This window comes from Podarcis tiliguerta (genome assembly GCF_965153285.1).
Source record: "Podarcis tiliguerta genome assembly, chromosome: 2".
Lineage (NCBI taxonomy): Eukaryota > Metazoa > Chordata > Lepidosauria > Squamata > Lacertidae > Podarcis > Podarcis tiliguerta.
Window position 1 is genome coordinate 89250907 of NC_139535.1, and position 20052 is coordinate 89270958.

Below are 20052 nucleotides of genomic sequence, written 5' to 3' on the forward strand. Positions count from 1 at the left end.
TGTTTCCATCTGACTGGTTCAAGGGAGCACTGAGGTAGAACTCAGGCACTCAAGGCGAGATTTCCCGACACCTCACTACGTTTCCTGTGTGACTTGGTTTCCTTATTCACAAAAACGAGAAAATCGAGGTATGTTGACGATTAATTGGTGCGTCTAGCAACAGTTGGTTCCACAGTCATGGGACTAGTGTTGTCACCATGCTACTGGCTTATGAGATCTCCATTCACTCTAAGGGTGTGAGGGATATGCACCAAACCCGATATGCTCACAATAAAAGACCCACATTCTAGGTGTTGCTCTTGTAATGCAGGGATGAGGAACTCTGTGGTGCCCCGGTTGCTGTCGGGCGACACCTCCCTCATACTTGACCACTGGCCATATTGGCTGGGGCTGCTGGGAGTTGGAATCCAACAACAACTGGAGGGCCACAGTTTAGCCATCCCTCCCGGACTGTTTTGTCAGGGGGGAGGACAGGTCTGTAGTGATCTTGCTCCCAATCCCACCTGTATTCAGTAGGAAGGCGTGAAAAGAAGCTCTGCAATGATCCTTCCTGGCTTGAAATCAAGAGAAGTTTTAGAGGAAGGAAGCAGAATAATGTGAGTCAAGGAAAAGATGGGGCTTGGACCAAATCACTCCACCCTACATTGTTTTCAACCTGGGATGGGTTTCAGTATAGAATGGGGGTTTTTTTTAGGGGAGGGGCTGAGGAAACTGGTGATTAAGCAAAAGTGAATGCTTGTTGCATGGCACAAATCAGCTAGGGGCCTTACATATTTTGCAGCAAGGAAAGGAAATATCGGGCCTAGGAGACTGAGTGAAGCCCTCCAGGCCTCTTGAGGCGGCCCGTTGACTCTTCCCACACCCTGTCCTTTGCTTGGCTGGAATGTGACAATGTACTAGCATTGCCCTAGTAGGATTCGTTGCGCTGGCTTCTTCTAGTGCAAAAGTTTCATTGAATCTGGCCCTAAGCATTTAAACAAAAAAGGAAATCTGGTCTGGCTTTTGGTGAGTACAGTTGATCTTTTTCAGAATGTGAAATTTTAGCATATGTAAGATTTAATGCTGTGGGTTATCTTATATGTGCCACTTCAAAACTGTAATAGGTGACAGTGTTGTGTACTATATCCCCTGCCCCCAAGGTTTATGACAGGACATAGTATGCCACTTAAAGTGTTGCAACATCCTTGCTTCTGATGCTTATTCTGCTAGCCCTAGGGAGGGGCAAAAGGCTGGGCACTAATACCCATCCCTAACTCATATTGTGGTTTCTGAGATTTGCCCTCTTTTAAGCTTTCCATGGCAGTCTTAAGAGCTAGAAACCTGGGATTATGTATCCTTTTTCTGTGATGAAACTGAGGAATCCTGATCTGCACAAATATTTCATTTGGGCGAGGGGGCAGCTGTGGAATCATGAAAGAAAAAAATGCATGCTTGAATCACCAGTTACAACTGCAATTATGCATCAAATAATATTTTATTTTATTTGTGGGCTATGCTAAATAAAGGTTGTGGAAGTAGAGGGGGGTGGGGGGAATGGTTTAAAAAGTGGTGGTACCAGTTTGGAGTTTTTACATAAATACGAGCGTTCCCAATTTTCAAATGAAGTGGTAAAATCCATTGCAGATTATTGCCATGCGTATATTTGTCACCTCATCACTTTGATCACATTTTGCAACTACCTCTAACATGCGTCTCTTTTAGAAGAAGTGTTGAGAGCCAAACCATTGTATTAGAATAAAAAAGAACTTATTTTATTTCTTCATAAACATGGGATCTACTTCATTGCCTAGGAAATGATTTTATTGCTCCAGAGCTTTGGAAGGCCTGTGCTAGACCTGTATGGCTGCATTTTTACCATTTGGTTTTATTCTTGTTATTTTGTGGTTGATTGTGGTTTGTGAACTGCTTTGGTGTTTCTTCTTAAAAGGAAAGGCGGTGTATAAATACATAATAATGAAAATAATGGGATCAGTGTTTGGCATCTCAAAACACCCACTGCTCCTTCATGTAATCTGGAAAAGAGCACTCTCATAGCTGGTCCTTTAACTTGGTCATCATTTCATATCCCCGGCACAGAGTTCCTATGTAATTCTCGTCTTGGGTGGGTAAGGGGAGCCCATAATCTGATAGAATTGCAAGGATTTAAAACTGCGTCCCCCTGCTCCATATTTTCATTGAGTCTCCAGCATGTCTCTGCAGCCGGGAGATCAGATTTGGAAATTAAGAGGCAATCTGGCACCAATGATACCTATGACAGGTATGCTTGGTATGATGACTCTGGGAGTTGACTTGCCAAATGTCACAAGGCTGAAACGTGGATACTGGCAGTCTCCTCCCTTCTCACAGATACTTACAGCTGGAAAATTATGGGCCAAAGCCAACAGAAGTCAACTGGGTGCTGGAAACCAGCTTACGAAAACATGTGAAGGAAGGGAAGAGAAACTGGTACAATTTTATAGATCCCTCCTGCTTCTTCTTTCAGGATCAGGTGTGGGTTCTGGAAATCTACCTGCTTTGCCCACTGAGACGCTACAGCAGAGAAGCTCAGCACCCTATTAAACCTTATTAAGCTGAATGGGAGTTACTCCCAACTATAAGTATACATGGATTGCAGCCTCAAGCACCTAAGATAGCCTGCTATGGGTAGCGCAGATCCATAAACGCCACCTTACCTATCCGCCACACAGGAATGCAAGAGAGAACCAGGCACAGAACAAACAATGTGGAGTTGATGGAGATGGAGAGATGCCAGTTTTGTGCCTAAGAGCCTTTCAAGGAAACACAAATGCCTGAACCACTAATAGACTCTTGGCATCCCAGCTAGAGTCACTGCATGTGCTCACCCTAGTCATTTTGGTGTCTCCTCCCTGTGACTCAGCCCTTGCTGATATCTAGCAACAGAGAGTGCTTCTAAGTTAATTACACACATTGCAACTGGAAGTATTTGCACCAAGCTGGAGACTCTGCAAGAGTTCTTTCGGTCATGCAGAAGTGCCTGTGGTAAATCAAGCCACTCCCCTCCTCATTTGTTCCCAGGTCTACCTTCACGTGGCCATAGCGATTTGGGCAACACAGAGACCAAACATAGCTCATCAATGGACAATACACTTTAGTCCATGCTAGCAGATGAGTTAAAGTTTAACTTTTAAACCATATGCAAAGTTGGATAGAAGTTATGGCCCCATATCTTTCCCAAGCCCATAGTGTAGTCACTAGACATGCAGCTTAAGGAGCAATCTTGTGCCATCCTGTCCTTTCTAATCTTTTAAAAAGATAATAGGGCTTCTCCATACATCCTTTTCATTGTGCTTGTGTTTGCAATAGTATTAGGGTAGAATCATAGTATTGCAGATGTTTTGTTATGTTTTTATATGACCTGGAAGCTGCCCAGAGTGGCTGGGGAAATCCAGCCAGGTGGGCGGGGTATAACAACAACAACAACAACAGTTGTTGGAAGTGACCCCAAGGGTCATCTAGTCCAACCCCCTGCAATGCAGGAATCTCAGCGATAGCATCCGTGACAGATGGCGTAGGTATATGCGATCTTGCTTTCAGTACTATTTGTGCCTGCAAATGTTTCGGGGCAGACATACTGCCTCATTTCGTGTCTGCTGAAATCCTGTAACTTTTCATACCACAAGATTCTGGCTTATTTATTTATTTTGTCCCATTTTTATTGTGCTATATAGTTGTACCTTGGTTCTCAAATGCCTTGGTACTCAAAACCAAACAGTGCTAACCTAGAGGTAAGTGTTCCGGTTTGCGAACTTTTTCCGGAAGCTGAACATACTCCGTTTTGAGTGTTACGCTTCCGATTTGAGTGCCACACTTCTGTTTTGAGCGTTACACTGAGGTCTGTCTGTTTTTTGCTATTTATTTTACGTTTTTGTGACTTTTTTTGTGACTGTGTGGAACTCAGTTCAGCTACTGATTGATTGATTGTGTGACTGCAGTACGTTGTTTACTGCTTTCATTTTATGGATCAACGGTCTCGTTAGAGAGTAAAATTCATGTTAAATTGCTGTTTTAGAGGTTGTTTTTAAAAGTCTGGAATGGATTAATCTGTTTTGCATTACTTTCTATGGGAAAGCATACCTTGGTTTTGGAATGCTTTGGTTTTGGAACGGACTTCCAGAACGGATTAAGTTTGAGAACCAAGGTACCACTGTAGTGCAAAAGTGCTTGTCCGGATGGCTATAATGCAGTAACAAAGAGGAAGCATAGCAGAGCAACTAATAAAGCAGAATGATGTGCGGATGGTCCAGAGTAAATCCACCACTAATGCACAATTATTGCATCACTGGCGTGTCACAGAAGACACCAGCAAAAAAGGCAAACACACACAAGGCAGGAGGGGCCCTGAGACTGGCTGACTGAGATGGGGAGATAACGTTTAACAGTGAGGAAGCCAAGGCTGCAATTTTATGCATGTTTGCTTGGGTCAGTATCAGCCTCACTGCAGAAATTAACAGGTAATAAACATTGAGTAAATGGAATAAAGTGCTGCCTGTAGGCAGCATAAGATTTATCTGCAAGGCTGTCGTCCTCAAAACATTAGTGTGCAATTTACTTCTACTGAAGCTAGTTATTTCGGATCCCAAATAATTAACTGGAAGACATAGCCATCAAGGAGACTTATAACCCACTTCCTTTCTGCAAAATTGGGACCCATAAGGAAATTAAACAGGACATCTTATGGGAAAGGTGTTGCCCTAAAAGTTTTATGAATCTTGCTGCGAGGCTCTGAAGCTGCTTACTTAGAGTGTAAGGTAACATTTGAACTTTTCACTCGCAAGCAACAATGCTTCACACACCCACCTCTGCCCCATTTCTTCTTTCTTTGGGAAAAATATTTATTGCACTCTTAGTTATCTACCTAAATGGCTTCAAAGCTGTCTGCTTTGCAAGACAAATAAGAAAGGAAGGGTAAAAGCCAGAGGGAAATGTGTGGACTACAAGCAAGCCTGCATGATGACATTGAGGCCTCTTCAAGCAAAAACCATTTATTCAGCAGTCATCCTGATTTGTTTCCAAAGAAGTTGGAGGACACAGGTGTTATCCCACACTTTCTGGTTCATTTCCCCATCACTTGCCTTACAGCAAAAAGCCTGAACTTTTTGGGAAAAAGTTTTGTTGCACAATTCCTAACCTCAACTACCATTGCACAACCTGAAATTGCTGGTCTGTGACTGAATTCCATCCCAAAATAGCGGTAGTTTGGAAGCACCCGTACTGTACATTCCATTGAAATAAATGAGAGCTTTGCAGAAAATAAAATAAGACCTATGTATGGTGAAACAAAGAGGAATGAAGCCTGAAAATCCACTTGCTGGATTGCAGACATAACATTAATGGTGAAGGAATTATATACAACAGCTCTATAAACTACAAGGAAGGAAAAAGTACCAATAAACCTCTCTGCCTGACATTTTGGACAAATATCCTTGCACAACACTAAGATCCAATAAAGATGTAAATTCCAATCTATGTTCTGCATGTAATTTTGAGAAGACAGAAGTTGTAGCCATGGAATAAAGTTGCTATCTATTTCAAAGAGTGACTCCATTTTCTCAGTTACATTATGGATTATTATGGCCTTATATTATTGTTTATTTTATTTATTGAATTTGTATACCACCCTATACCCAGAGGTCTCAGGGTGGTTCACAGAACAAAATCAAGATATAAAACCACAAAATATATAAAAACACCCCCCCCCCCATTTTAAAAGGGCATAGGATGTCAATCAAAACATGCAAAGGCCTGGTTAAAAAGGAACATTTTGCCTGGTGCTTAAAGGTGTATAAGGAAGTCACCAGACGAACTTCCCTGGAAAGAGCATTCCACAGACTGGGAGCCGCTGCAGAGAAGGCCTCTTCTTGTGTTGCCACCCTAGGAGGCACACAAAGAATTATAGATATTTCAGGATGGAGATAGTCAAGAGATTCTTCTCCTGTCCTCCTCAAAGAGAGTTGAAGATAGCTGAGTAAAACCATTGATGCTCACAGTTGCACTCACTGGTTTTCCTCCCTGGCATTTAGGCTCAGGATCTCATCATCATCATCATCATCATCAGGCACTTGCCAGGGTCTACACCCCTGCAGAGAGCCTATCATCAACGCTAAGAGCCTCCTGGCCTTGCTACTCTTTCATCTCTGGCTCTACCTAATCATTGGTCCTCTTTGGATATTTAAGCAGCAGGAATGAAGCAGCAACCATTTCTCTTGAGTCCAGAGGGTGAGGACAAGCAAAAGGGCAGAGATGTTTAAAGGTAAAGGTAAAGGTACCCCTGCCCGTACGGGCCAGTCTTGACAGACTCTAGGGTTGTGCGCCCATCTCACTTAAGAGGCCGAGGGCCAGCGCTGTCCAGAGACACTTCCGGGTCACGTGGCCAGCGTGACAAAGCTGCATCTGGCGAGCCAGCGCAGCACACGGAAACGCCGTTTACCTTCCCGCCGGTAAGCGGTCCCTATTTATCTACTTGCACCCGGAGGTGCTTTCGAACTGCTAAGTTGGCAGGCGCTGGGACCGAACAACGGGAGAGCACCCCGCCGCGGGGATTCGAACCGCCGACATTTCGATCGGCAAGCCCTAGGCGCTGAGGCTTTTACCCACAGCGCCACCCGCGTCCCATGTTTAAAGGTAAAGGTAAAGGTACCCCTGCCCGTCCGGGCCAGTCTTGACAGACTCTAGGGTGGGTCAACTCAGAGAAGAAAAGAGAAAGGTTGGCTGAAGGCATCTTGGCCAAACCTGGAGCTGGCACTGAGACCGCTATTGCCTCTGGCCAAATGAGTTTTCAGCGTTTCAAAGCCCTGCTGGACATCTTTGACCAGAGGCAATAGAAGGAGGAGGAGTGGGGTGGGAAATAAGTGCATGCGCCACTGACAACCTATCAATCACATCAAATCACATCACCTCCACCTAGTCTACAATCCCAGACAGATATCTGTCTGATATTTTAAGTCCATGTTTTTTTGAGCAGAAACTAACTGACCACCCCATGCCTGTGTCCTGGAAATGTCTGATGGCTCCAACATGCACTTAGATCAAGTTTCAACCAGTTAAAGAGATGAACTATTGACTTCTGTGGCACATTATTTCAGGGTGAAACCCAACTTGTACATGTGACAAATTAGCTGGATGACTGTTTTGCTGCACAGCCACCACTAATGCCCAGTGATCTTCCTGTGTGATGAGGACCAAGGCAGAATTCTGGTTATGTTACTCATTCACTTATAGAGTTCAAAGATGGGCAAGGCACAAAAAAGCACAGAGACTTCAAACGAGAACGACAACAACTTTCAGGAGGAGGCTGAGGAAGGCACAGGAATACCATCAACAAGCTAAACCAAATACTAGTAGCTCAGAACCTATTTAACATCCCAGATTTTCCAGTCTCATCAGCAAGAAAAGGCACAACAAGGGGAAACCCTTTAAAACGCAATCAGTACATTATTTAATTGTAAACTTCAGCATGCCAGAACTCTTTTTTGCTGTTCTTGATCTTGCATATTCCAAGCTCCACTTTTTTTAAAAAAAAGGCGATAAAGAAGTTATCCTGCTTCACTTACCTTGCTCCATCATCACTCTTCTTTATATTCCCCTGATGCGTGCTGGTTATCCCTACAGAAGTGATGTACCGAGGTCTGTTGCTTGCAGTAGGCGTATCAGGTTGTAAGTGGGATAAGAAGAAAGCACAGGTGTTTGTCTTCAATCCAGGCTGAGTAGACGATCCAGGAAGCTGTTTGATGATGCAGCACTGGGCAACTGAGAGCAGAATGACTCTGGCAGGTGCTTCTATATAGCACTTTTAATCCTGATGATATTCCCTGCCTCCCAAACCACAGCCCCACCCCTTTCCATGACCTGCAGAACTCCTAGTTGGTGCAAGTTGGCTGTGATTGGGCAAACCAGTTGAGAATTCTCTCCCATCTTCCTTCTACACTGAAATGGAGAGGGGAGGGGGGAAGGAATTGTGAAATAAAGTACTTACTGCTTTTCTGTGTGGTGTCTAGATAAGAACTCTGCCCATTGATGCAAAGGGAACTTCACCCTGGAGCAGATCATATTTATTGTAGAAAGTAATGCTAAAACACACTGGCTTTTGTCACTAGGTCATCTTGTTCTGCTCTGACTCTGAAATGGGTATTACTCACCTGTAAAAAATTAAGCATCATTTTATTTTCTTCTATTTTGTGCTGAACTGGTTATAGAAATTTGATTGACTTGATCTGAAAGGATTTCAGCCAGGTGGAATCAAAATAAGAGCAGGCTTCATTTGAAATTATATTGGATGTTTTTATGATAGGTTTTTGGATTTTCTTGTTAGCCATTTTGAATATATGGCCTCCATGGATAAGTGGGGTACAAATCTATTAATGAATAAATAATAAAACCCTATTACTATTTTCAGTTTTTCATGGGGGGGGGGCGGCGGCAGTAGAGAAACTCTACATCTGGGTGGATGACTTTGCAGCTCTCTGGGTATTGTTGGACTCAATTAAACAACCTCTGGAGGGCCGCTGAAAACAGCCACCTTTTAACAACTATGTGAAACTAGAGCCAATATTTACTCTTTATTGTTTAAAGTTGAGCTGAGGCCCAAATGGCAAGGAGTTGGCTTTGCAACAAAAGGGAAATTCTCTGTCGATATGATAATCTCCCATTGATTAAAGCAAAAGGTTTCTGGAGAGTGCATTTCAGGCAAGAAGGAACCACACACAGCAAAAGCAGCCCTTTTTGTTTTGCTACTTGGGCATGCATTTCCTCTGAGCTCCAGCTGGGAAAGTGCGTGCCACCGCAAATGTTCTCTGCAAAATCTTCCCAGCCACAGATCTTGCCCAGTCCTATCCTATCCTGCCCCCATATGCAGTGAGAACTGGAAAATACACTTTCAGCCAGGGTGGGGAACCTGTGGCCCTCCAGATGTTGTTGCACTCCAATGCCCATCAGCCTCCACCAGCATGGCCAATAGTCAAAATAATGGGAGCTGTAGGGGGAGACCCCAGGTCTCCTGTCTCTGCACTTAAAAAGCAAGGTTGTGGCTTGCTTCAGTTCCATTTGTTCTTGCTTCTTTATACCGCTAGAGGTCAGTAGGAAGCTTGAGCTGGGCCAGGGCTTACCTGCATTCCCAGGTTTGGCCACAACGAAGAAAATAACAGCATGACCAACTACAATATCATACCTGACCAGCCCACACACATTTGAGGCTGCATAGATCCCATACATTTAAATCACTGCCCTCAAAGAATTCTGAGAACTGCAGTTCACACCCACACACAAAACTATATTTCCCAGCACCCTTAGCAAACTACAGATCCCAGGATTCTTGGGTGTGTGAACGCCCTCTGAATGTGCATGTGTGTGCACAACTACATGTTACTCATGTATAGATGGCTTCAGCTCCAGTATCTCATTTTAAAGAATTTAACTGGAGGGGGTGAGGAGGACAAAAGACGGACTGCTTTCCACGTTACCTTTTGAGGGTTACAAAGTAGCAGTGCTTTTTTCTGGAGGTACGAAGGGGTATGCATACCCATAAACATTTTGCGAATCTTTGTACTTTTGTCCATTTACTGTATTTATTTTCCTCAATTTGAACTATAAAATGGTGATTTCCTTGAGTCAAAATGAGAGTACCCCTAAACATTTTTTTTAAAAAAAGCACTGCAACAGGTGTGGGCAGGATTCCTGCATTGCAGGGGGTTGGACTTGATGACCCTCAGGGTCCCTTCCAACTCTGCAATTCTATGGTTCTATTATCCTGGTAAACCGTACCAAGACCCTATATGTGGGGTGCTACTGGTTCCTGTTCTGGGCTTGGTGCTGTCCAACATTTTTATAAATGATTTGGATGAAGGAATTGAAGGAATACTCATCAAAACTGTAGATGACACCAAACTGGCATGGGTGGCTAATACCTCAGAAGATAGAATCAGGATTCAAGAACAGGCTGTTTTTAAAAATAATGTCAGGGCTTTTTTCTGTTACAGTACTCACCAACACGGAGTACCAGTCAGTCAGTCAGTCAGTCAGTCTGTCTGTCAGTCTCTCTCTCTCTCTCTCTCTCTCTTTCTCTCTCTCTCTGTCTCTCTCTCTTACTGTCCATGGCAGCCATTTTCTGCTGGCACTCAAATAACTTTTATCAGTATATGACTATCAGCACCTCAGTTTTTACAAGGTGTAGACCAGGCCTGAACCATTACTCTGACGTGGTAGAAAGTATAGCATTCACGATGTGGGTTCTGCGCCAGTGGGAATTGCTCAAACAACCTCTTCAAAACACAGAAAAGTAAGGAAAGAATGCAGAGAAACCGCAAGTTACACATTTCTATTTTTTTTTTTAAAAAAAGCAATTCTGATTAGTTGCTTGGGGACATTTTGAGCAGGTAAGGACATATTTAAATTTGGCTCCTTCTAGAGAATCATTTCGAAATTGTGTGCCTCATTCACAAAAGCCAGAAGAAAAACATTTCATTACCTTCTTAATTTCCCTTTTACCCTGTTTGCCTACTGAACTAGCAAAATTCTTGCTCAATAGCAGGCGTACAGGGCAGCCCTTTGCATTATTAACTTAGCAGTACATCTGTTGAAATTCGTTTTGGCCCAAATAGTCGTCTCCCCCAACCTCCAAGTTAAAAAAAAGAGAGGGGTGCCTTGTTAGGCACCAAGGGGATGGAGAACCTGATGCCCATGGATGCCACCATTGGGGGTCCCAGTCCTAGTTAATCCTTCCTTGAATGGGGGTTTTGGTCCAGACTACAACTCCCAAAATCCTTTCCCATTCCCTGTGCTGGTCACACAACTGATGGGTGTTGGAAACCAGAATGTCTGAAGGGGCACTAGATTTGAGCACCACCATGGTAATTTTAAGGGATGCGGGTAGCGCTGTAGGTTAAACCACAGAGCCTAGGGCTTGACGATCAGAAGGTCGGTGGTTTGAATCCCTGCGATGGGGTGAGTTCCCATTGCTCGCTCCCTGCTCCTGCCAACCTAGCAGTTTGCAAGCACATCAAAATGTAAGTAGATAAATAGGTACCGCTCGAGCGGGAAGGTAAACGGCGTTTCCGTGCACTGCTCTGGTTCGCCAGAAGCGGATTAGTCATGTTGGGCGCATGACACGGAAGCTGTATGCCGGCTCCCTCGGCCAATAAAGCGAGATGAGCACCGCAGCCCCAGAGTCGGTCACGACTGGACCTAATGGTCAGGGGTCCCTTTACCTTTACCTATGGTGATTTTAGAAAGCGAAAAAGAAAAGCTACCGGGGCGGGGGGGAGGTGCTAAAACATGTTTTCATGGGAAATCACTGTTTTAAATATGCACTAATAAGAATTTAAATATGCACTAATAAGAAAAAAGATGTGGTGGAATGCTGCTGGAAATGTTTTGGAATGATTTGCTGGGCGTGGGAAAAGGGCCCAGAGGAATGAGGAAAGGTGAGAGGGACAAGGTATTTTCTCTCCAGCATTATTGAAAGGAGTTGACAAATAGGGGCAAAGGAGGTGATGACTGGCTAAACCCTGGTGTAATTTATTCCGCAATAGATTTCCTCTTCTGGACAGTGTTCATTCCTTACAGGATTCTCCCGTAATATAAGCAAGGCAATAAGAGCTGATGATCAATCCCTATGGCACCACACTGCATTTATTAAAACATATTAAGCTGGGAGACACTAAACGTTACATCATATGCATCCTGTATGTATGTTTACTCAGAATTTAAGCCTCACTGCACTGCAGGAGGGCCTTTTCTGAGATGATATTTACTAAGTGCATGATCCACAGAAGTTAAGCCCATGCTTAATTCTCTCCCACTGAAATCAATTGAAGTTTAAAAAAGCACTTTGACTGCACAGGTTGATTTCCAGTTGAACGCCTACAGGCAGGGCCTGTTTTTATTTTTGTAACATGTCAATTATAAGTTTAAGTGTCCTATGAATAAGTAAAGATAAGCATTCATAGAATTAGCATCTTAATTTACAATGCGAGATGGAGATGTGTATACATGACACTGGACACATGAACTGATTTGGCTGTTTTCAGACCGTTGCTAGTTTGTAGGTGGGATCCAATAGCAAACGAGAAAATTCACATTGCACAATTAAAGTGGATTTAGCTCTCTTGCACAACAAATCCACCTTTTCTTTTAATAGACTTTTTGCGGTAAGGAAAGTGGTGGGAAAATGTGCTGGAATGTGTGGGATAATGATTGCTTGCAGTGGCACAAGAAAGCGTGGCATAGCCATCAATTGATGGTAAGTTATACAACCTTTGTACAAAGAAATCAGGACGGATGCTTTATAAACAGGTTGGAATCAATCTTTCTTTCAGCTTCAGGGATGCTTGTAATCTTGCAAACAGGTGGCTCAGAATTGTTTCATGTGTGTGAACTATTGGCTTGCAAGTGTCCACACACACACTCCAGGGTTTTTAGACACTATATGCGTTGCTTGCAGTCCACACCAGTGGGATCTATCCAGGCTTGGTCTGTCTACACAGCAGTTTAAAACGGACCCAATATTGTTCTCTCCTCCCCCGCCCCGCCCACCATGTTTCACCCCTGCAACGTCTCTCTTAAGGTGCTATCAAGCTCATTCCCAGGCCATTTCACTCCCCAAGCACACAAAAACCAAGTGGTTGTTTTGGGGTCTTTTTCCTTCTGCTTTGTTTCTGCTTTCGCCAACACAAAAAGTGAAATCGCCAGTGTTCTGAACAGCTGTAAGTCAAGGAGGTAAGGGAGGGAGTTTTTTTGTGACGAGAGACAGGAGTCTGAATTTAATGTGATGCGATCTGAGTGAGTGGAAGGCTACCAAATCCTGACCATATCCTGATGGATCAATATTTGCTCAAAATTTTAATACAGACCTTTTTTTCTTTTTTCTTTTTTGCCTGGAAGCAATTTGCACTGAACTGGTATATTGAGTATCTGTCTCTCTCCTCTATCTCTATCTATCTATCATCTATCTATCTATCTATCTATCTATCTATCTATCTATCTATCTATGCTACATCATATAACAGTGTATCATATCTGCACAGTGAATCTCCCTCACTTATCATGCTCATGCATATTGTAGAACCGGAGGGGAGGGGGGTCCGTGGCATGAGCTCATGACACCTGGACTCTCCCCCTTTCCACTTGCCATAGTTGTTATTCAGGTTAAGTCTTGAGCCCCACAGTGCTCTTAGGTTTGGGCTGACAGGCTCTGATGGAAGAGGAGGAAGCAGCGGTGGTGGGCAGGCAAAATTGTTGGAGCCTTGTGAGTTAGTGTACCATGCCTCATCTTTGAAATTTTGGCAGGAGGTGTGGGAAAACTTGCTGGGACATCTTCATCACTTCCATCCAGTTCTGAACTTCTTGTCCTGCTCCTGAATCGTGACTCCTGAGAACGGTGTCTTCTGCTGAGCCTGTATTGTTACAAGTAAGAGCCTCTAACTGTGTTTGTTGGGTGACAGCCAAGAGAGGATGACAGTCCAAATTATCTCCTAGTGGTGCAGCAACAAAACGTCTAGCGCATTTGCAAAGCTAAGCAGGGTCCAATATGATTTCAAATTGGATGAGGAACCACATGTTGAGATTCCTGCATTGCAGCGGGTTGGACTACATGGCCATTGGGATCACTTCCAACTCTACAATTCTATGCTTCTGTATTATTTTTTATGTGGGTGTTTTGTGCAGGTGTAGTTTTGGGCAAGGCTGGTGCATTAAAAACAAATATATATATGTGCACCGGGAGCATGCCTTCAACAGCCAGAGGAAACAGGCACACTCTTATTGTGTAGGCCACAGAAACAAAACGGTTCCATTGTGCTCAGGTGAGGAAGTCGGGGGTGTGGCAATAGAGAGCACTGAAAGCAGTATAACTGGTCGCCACACACGACAAACCACCCACTGCAAAAAAGTGCCAAGGAACATCCACAGCAGCAGTGATTGTGTATAACAAATGACATATTTTTCCTGTCTGAGGAATGGGAAGAAAATACCGACTGACATTTGGATGAGGGCAGTGATGTGTAGATGATACAAAAATATGCAAACGTGGGATGCATAAAATTCAGTTTCAACTGATTGATCTCTCTCATTCGTGCTTTCTCTTTCTCTCTTTCTCTTTTTGTGTGCATATGTATAAGCCAGAAAAGAAAAACATTTTGTATGTTTCTGTTTATTTGATGTTGAAATTTTGATTGATTTATTTTTTTAAAATCCACATTATAAATGACTGGAATAAATTTGATTATTAGTCTTATAAAAGAGGTACAAAATGTGCCTCAAATAGGTGTTTTCAGTCCCATCAGTTTCAGTGGGAGGGTTTTATGTATGGATTATGCCCATTGTGATTTTTTTTTTAAATGAAAGCACCCATTGCCCAAAGCTCTCCATGTACAAAATAAACACATTTAATATCGCATACATACACACAGACATGCTTAAAACTGCATGCTTAAAACCATAAAAATCCCTAGGGATGCATCACCTGAATGCCTGCATATGCTAAATGTTTCATGACCTGAGTCAGGCTTGTAGTCCTCTGAAGAGAATGTCCTTCAGCAGGCTGCTTATAGGATGACATACCGTACCTGTCTTGTTAACACCACACTGCTGTTCCTCCTGTGGTGCGTAAAGTATGGATGGAGGCAATCTCTAAGCTAAATAGATGCAAATTCCAAATCATGCACAGATTAAGCCCAATACCTACTCCTGGTAGTCAATACCCTTTCACTGGCTCAGCATCTGGTTTTCATTATTCAGTGGTACCTCGGGTTACATACGCTTCAGGTTACGGACTCCGCTAACCCAGAAATAGTGCTTCAGGTTAAGAACTTTGCTTCAGGATGAGAACAGAAATCATGCTCCGGCGGCGCGGCGGCAGTGGGAGGCCCCATTAGCTAAAGTGGTGCTTCAGGTTAAGAACAGTTTCAGGTTAAGAACGGACCTCCAGAACGAATTAAGTACTTAAACCACTGTAATGGAAGTTTCAGAAGCCAAATGTGTCACAGTTACACAAACTCTGTCAGCTGGCCAGCCAGGCTGCATTGGGGAGCCCTGCCTGCACTTGGTGAGGCCTTGGACTTCTGCTGCAAAGTACTAAATGGCACCACTGTGTATGTGATGGTAAGGTGAATGGGGCTTCTCAGTACTTACAACTGGGACTCTTGCTTAGTGCCTCGTTCATATGCTAGGCCTGAAGCCAGACCTTTATTTCTTAGTGCTTTTTTACTTCTTGTTGCTAACTGGGGGGGGGGGGGGGCTTTGTTTACCTTTTTTTTTTAAAAAAAAATTTGAAGTGACCATGTTTTAAGTTGATGTTAAATTGGTCTGTTCTGTTTCCGACTGCCGCACCATTATTTTAAGCTGCCAGCCTGAAATTTAACTGCCCCTTTGTCTTGTGTCAGTTATGTATACCCATATAATCTGTTGTGATGAATTTAATTGATTCAACTGTATACTGTATATTGGTCCAACCCTGTAGGTTTTTTTAAAATTTGATCATCGTCGTCCTAAACTACCTTGAGAAATATTACTGGTAATTGGAAAGTGGAGTATACAAGTAATAACAACATGGCAGTTTATTTATCTGTCCAGTTTGTAAGACACTGTATGTGTGTGTGTATGCAAATACCGTTTATTACAGTTGAGCTATTTAGAAAAAGACCAGAACATGATAAAAGTGTAATACAGATAAGTATCCCACCCATACCCAGAATGGAAAGTCATCAGACCTCTTGCCTTGTTAGGTCCAAGTAAGTGACAATTTACTGCTGCTGTTGGGATTTTTTTTTTTTTTTTTTAATAAGCTTGAAGTCTACAAAATCCATGGCAGAGCTACATAGTGGTGCAGCAAAAATATAAGAATTCAGTGTTTCTCAAACCTTGGCCACCAGCTGCTAGACTATAACTCCCATCATCCATAGCTAGCAGAACCAGTGACCAGGCATGATGGGACTTGTAGTCGAACAGCTGAGGACCTAAATCCAAGAAACACTGGTTTGATGGCCACATTCTTCTCACCCACTATGGGAAGGCTACCTCTGTTACCAAAGCCTGGGAGATCTGCAGCTTGCTTCCTGGCCCCCCTAATCAACCTGTTGCAAGACTCTGCAGACTGAATGAAAACTTCAAAATGCAGCAATAAAGAAAAGGAAAGTAAATTTATTGTTTGCTGACAGCAAGCAGTGGATACTCAGAGGATACTTCCAAAAGCTGAGTGCCTTGCCATGGTTGCCTTGTATACTTTATTTTTGGCTTATATATAATATATACTTTATTTTTGGCTGACATACATGAAGCATTACATATTCATTAGCTAATTGTTAAACCACATCCTTCCTCACTCCTTTTAAGGTTAACTTCCCCCTTTTTCACATAAGCTCCATCATTCTTTCATGGCCTTCACTGTTGTTCCGAACAGACTTTCTTGGTTCTTCTAAGCAACATTCCACAGATAAGATAAAGGGAGCTTTACCGTCACTGGTTAGTACAAAAAGAATAAGTCTTCTCGCAACTGTCCATGGCCTGTAGCTGCAATTGAGTACATGACAAACTGTTTCTCACAATATGGGCTTTCTCAGAATCTTGGAGACCACTGCTGCAAACCCACTGCAGCAACACGTGTGTGGAACTTGCTGACAGAAGTGGACAGGCCACACGGTATGATTCAAAGTCAGCAGCCATTATTGGACACAAGACCCTACCCAGTCTGCTCCATCCTCCTGCACACCAGATACACACTTTCCTAGCAGTGCAACTTCATAGAAGCAATGAATTAAAAACAACAACAACAACCCCGAAAAACAGTTCACCAAGATTGTTTCAGTACCTCAGAAATCAACAGAAAAGCTGCAGTTCAGTCTGTGATAGCCCAGGTAGGCAGAACTCTACACACCTTTCCAGACAGTGTTTAATCTAGCCCTGCAGCTCTTAAAACACAGACCCGCAGGTGTTTTGTTCTCTTCCCACCAATTTTTGTTTTGTTCATTTTGTTTTGCTTTGCAACAGTAAAAACAACAACAGCTGAAACAAATCGTTTTCGTTATTCCATTGGAAACCAGTACTCCATTCTTGTTCTTTGTCCACAGCCATCAGAACACTCTGTCAAACTCTGTCTGATTGGTCACCACTGGATTCCTGCCCTGATTGGCAGGTTGCTGTGGCACATGTCCACCCCTCCTCCTGCAAGGAGCCAGGTACTCGAACATGGATTGGTTATGAGTGGAGAGCATGTTTTTGAGATCAGAAGGCATAGGGTCGGACCAGAAGAAGTCGTGATTCAGGGTGTCATCGCTATCTATCCTTTGGGCAGGATCCAGGACCAGCAGCTTGTCTATGAGATCCAGAGCATATGGGTCTTTGACGTACACCTTTAGCCTCTCCTTCACCTTGTGCTTTTGCCATTTCGGCAAGTCTACCTTCTCATACAGTTTGTACTTATCCATGCTTGGCCATACCTCCGGGGTGATGCATCTACAAAGCTGGCTGATGAGAGTGAGCTGGTGCTGTTCTGTGTTTCCCTGCATGATGGGGCTTCGGGTCCACAACTCTGCCATTATGCATCCTGCGCCCCAGACGTCAATGGGTGGTCCATAATCTCGTTCCCCCAAAAGCAGCTTCGGAGGACGATACCACAAAGTCATCACCCTGCTAGTGTAGCGATTGGGCTGGCCAAAGTTGGTCAGCTTCAGAACACCATCGTGGGTGATAAGCACGTTGGCTGCTTTCATGTCCCGATGCAAGATCTTATTCTGGTGGATGTAGTACAGGCCATTCAGGAGCAATTGCATGACTTTCTTGATCTCTGAAAGTGTAAACTTGACATGGGCATTGCTAAGGAGTCCAACCAGGTCATGCTCGCAGAAGTCAAATACCAGGTAGATGCTGCCCTTGCAGCAGTTGTACGGAGAGGCTTTGGTCCTTCAGATCTCAGTGAGATTCGCAACGTTTTCATGCTTGAGTAGCTGGAGGATTTTGATCTCCCGTAGGGCTGTGATGGGGAACCCGTCCTTTTCATTCTTCATCAACCCTTTTTTCAATGCCATTTTGCCTGTTTGACGATGTTTTTCTTTGAAGACCTCCCCGAAGGTGCCTTGCCCAATCTTGGCCAACGTCTCGTACTTGGAGACCTTGTCGCAGTAGAGACATTTCACCGTGTTGCACTGCTAGGCCATGGCGGAGCCGGCGCCCCTGATCTCTTCTGGCTGCCGCCGGTCTCCATCTGAGGGGCGCAGCGGCATGTTTCCGGGAGCGCTTTCACCCAGCCGCTCCATTTCTTTGCAGTTCCTCTCATCCCGCCGCCACCAACGCCACTTCCAGGACGTGGGCTGTAAGACAGTTTATTTATCTGTCCAGTTTATAGACGTTTATGTGATTCCAGGACAGTTTCCAACAATGCACCGAATACAATAATGCAAAAAAAGTGACAGTTGTTTAATGCAGCCCAGTTAATAAGAACAAGCAATAAGCAACAGCATGAGAACTGTACAAATCAGAGTGATTATTGGTTTAATAATAATAATAATAATAATAATAATATAATAATAATATTAATAATACTGCCAGGACAGATGTTAGTGCAGCAAGCTTTGACTGCATAACTATCCGCTCATCTGAACAGCCTACTTATGTAGTAGTAATGTGCTTTGCTCCCTCTCTTTTTGAACAGGAAAATGGCAAGCTGCCACTTTTTCTAATTGCAGGCAGGGATCTTCGTTCCCTTGCATGCGTCACTCTTCTGAGCCACTTTGTGTGTGAGGAGCTAGCTGGTTGGAGTGCTACCTGCACCAAGTCCCTAGGCAACAGTTCCCTGGCCATTGCACTGGTTGTTTATTAAGAGGGGTTATTACAGACTGACAACCTCATTTGAGGTACTTGAGGTACTTAAGTACACAGAGGCTTTTAACCTCACACTCTAAACATGTAACTTCTGTTGAGTCATGCTACTGAAAGGTTGGAAGGTAATTTCCAACAGGGTTTATTACAAAATGATAACTTACGTAAGAGATGCCCCTATTATGCTGAAGATAAATGGGTGGCGGGAGATAAACATGTTGGCAATTCTCTGTTGACATTAATATAGACTCTCCAAGTGTCCCTATTTTCCAGGCACAGCCCTGGATTTACAGAAGCTGTCTCAGCTTTTGATTTTATCCTGGAATGTCCTGTTTTCCCTTAGGACATCCCTATTTTAATTGGTGAAATGTTGGAGGGTATGGTAGGCTATTCCTATTGCGTGGCGAGTTCCCGCCTCCCCCCGAGGAAATAAAGACACAGGACACAAGAATTCAGGTTAGTGGGTCAAATTAGGCCACAACTTTATTGATTACAGGAATTGAGCGGTATTGGCTTAGGCATTGGTCCTAACTACTAACTCGCTAGAGGTTAATCACCAGAGGGAGGAGTCCTGCTGAGGCACGTCAACTAGGACCTCCCCCGGGCATCACCGCGTGGGGGCGTGCTGTGGGCCCACACCTCCTTAGGCTTAGGACAAGGCCACGCCCACCGGAATCCTTTACCGGACTACCCTTGCTTGGGGGAAGGTGATGGCACTCCTTCCCCCTTCATTTGCATAACAATAGGACAGTACCCCTACCAATGCCTAACCGCCAATACCGAGGAGTTGTGACGGTTTGCTACGAGGTAGGCGAAAACCAAATGGCTGGAGCCAATCTGCCATTTGGGAAAATTCCTACCACGCCCCTTGACGGCGACCAACCGGAGTTCATAGCAACGTCAGAGAACCTATCCTAAAAAGGGGTGGGATGGGCGGGAAAACCGGGTCAGCTGTAGCAGCGGAGGAAAAGAGGAGGAGCCTCGGCTGCAGCAGGTTTAAATAGCCGAGGCCCCGCCCCCGGAGCCAGCCGATTGGTATGACATGGGCGGGGATTCCCTTAGGTATCGCGGGGGCTGGAGTCAGCCCCCGCAAATGTGGGGAAGGGGTGTGACGCCCGCAACCCCACTTCCTTGTTTATTGCGGAAGTGGCTTTTTCATTGGAGAAACAATGGAAGGTATGGAGTTATGCAACCCCTGGGCCAAGGAGACAAGTAGCTATAAAATCTTTA

The 20052-nt window shown here is 44.0% G+C and overlaps 1 pseudogene across 1 annotated transcript; it reads right to left on the reverse strand.

Annotated features, from left to right (window-relative positions):
* Positions 1–17002: 17002 nt before the first annotated feature.
* LOC310671959 (cyclin-dependent kinase 9-like) lies at positions 17003–18260 on the reverse strand (annotated as a pseudogene). Its single transcript has one exon. The product of its transcript is annotated as a cyclin-dependent kinase 9-like (transcript).
* Between the last annotated feature and the right edge of the window lie 1792 nt (positions 18261–20052).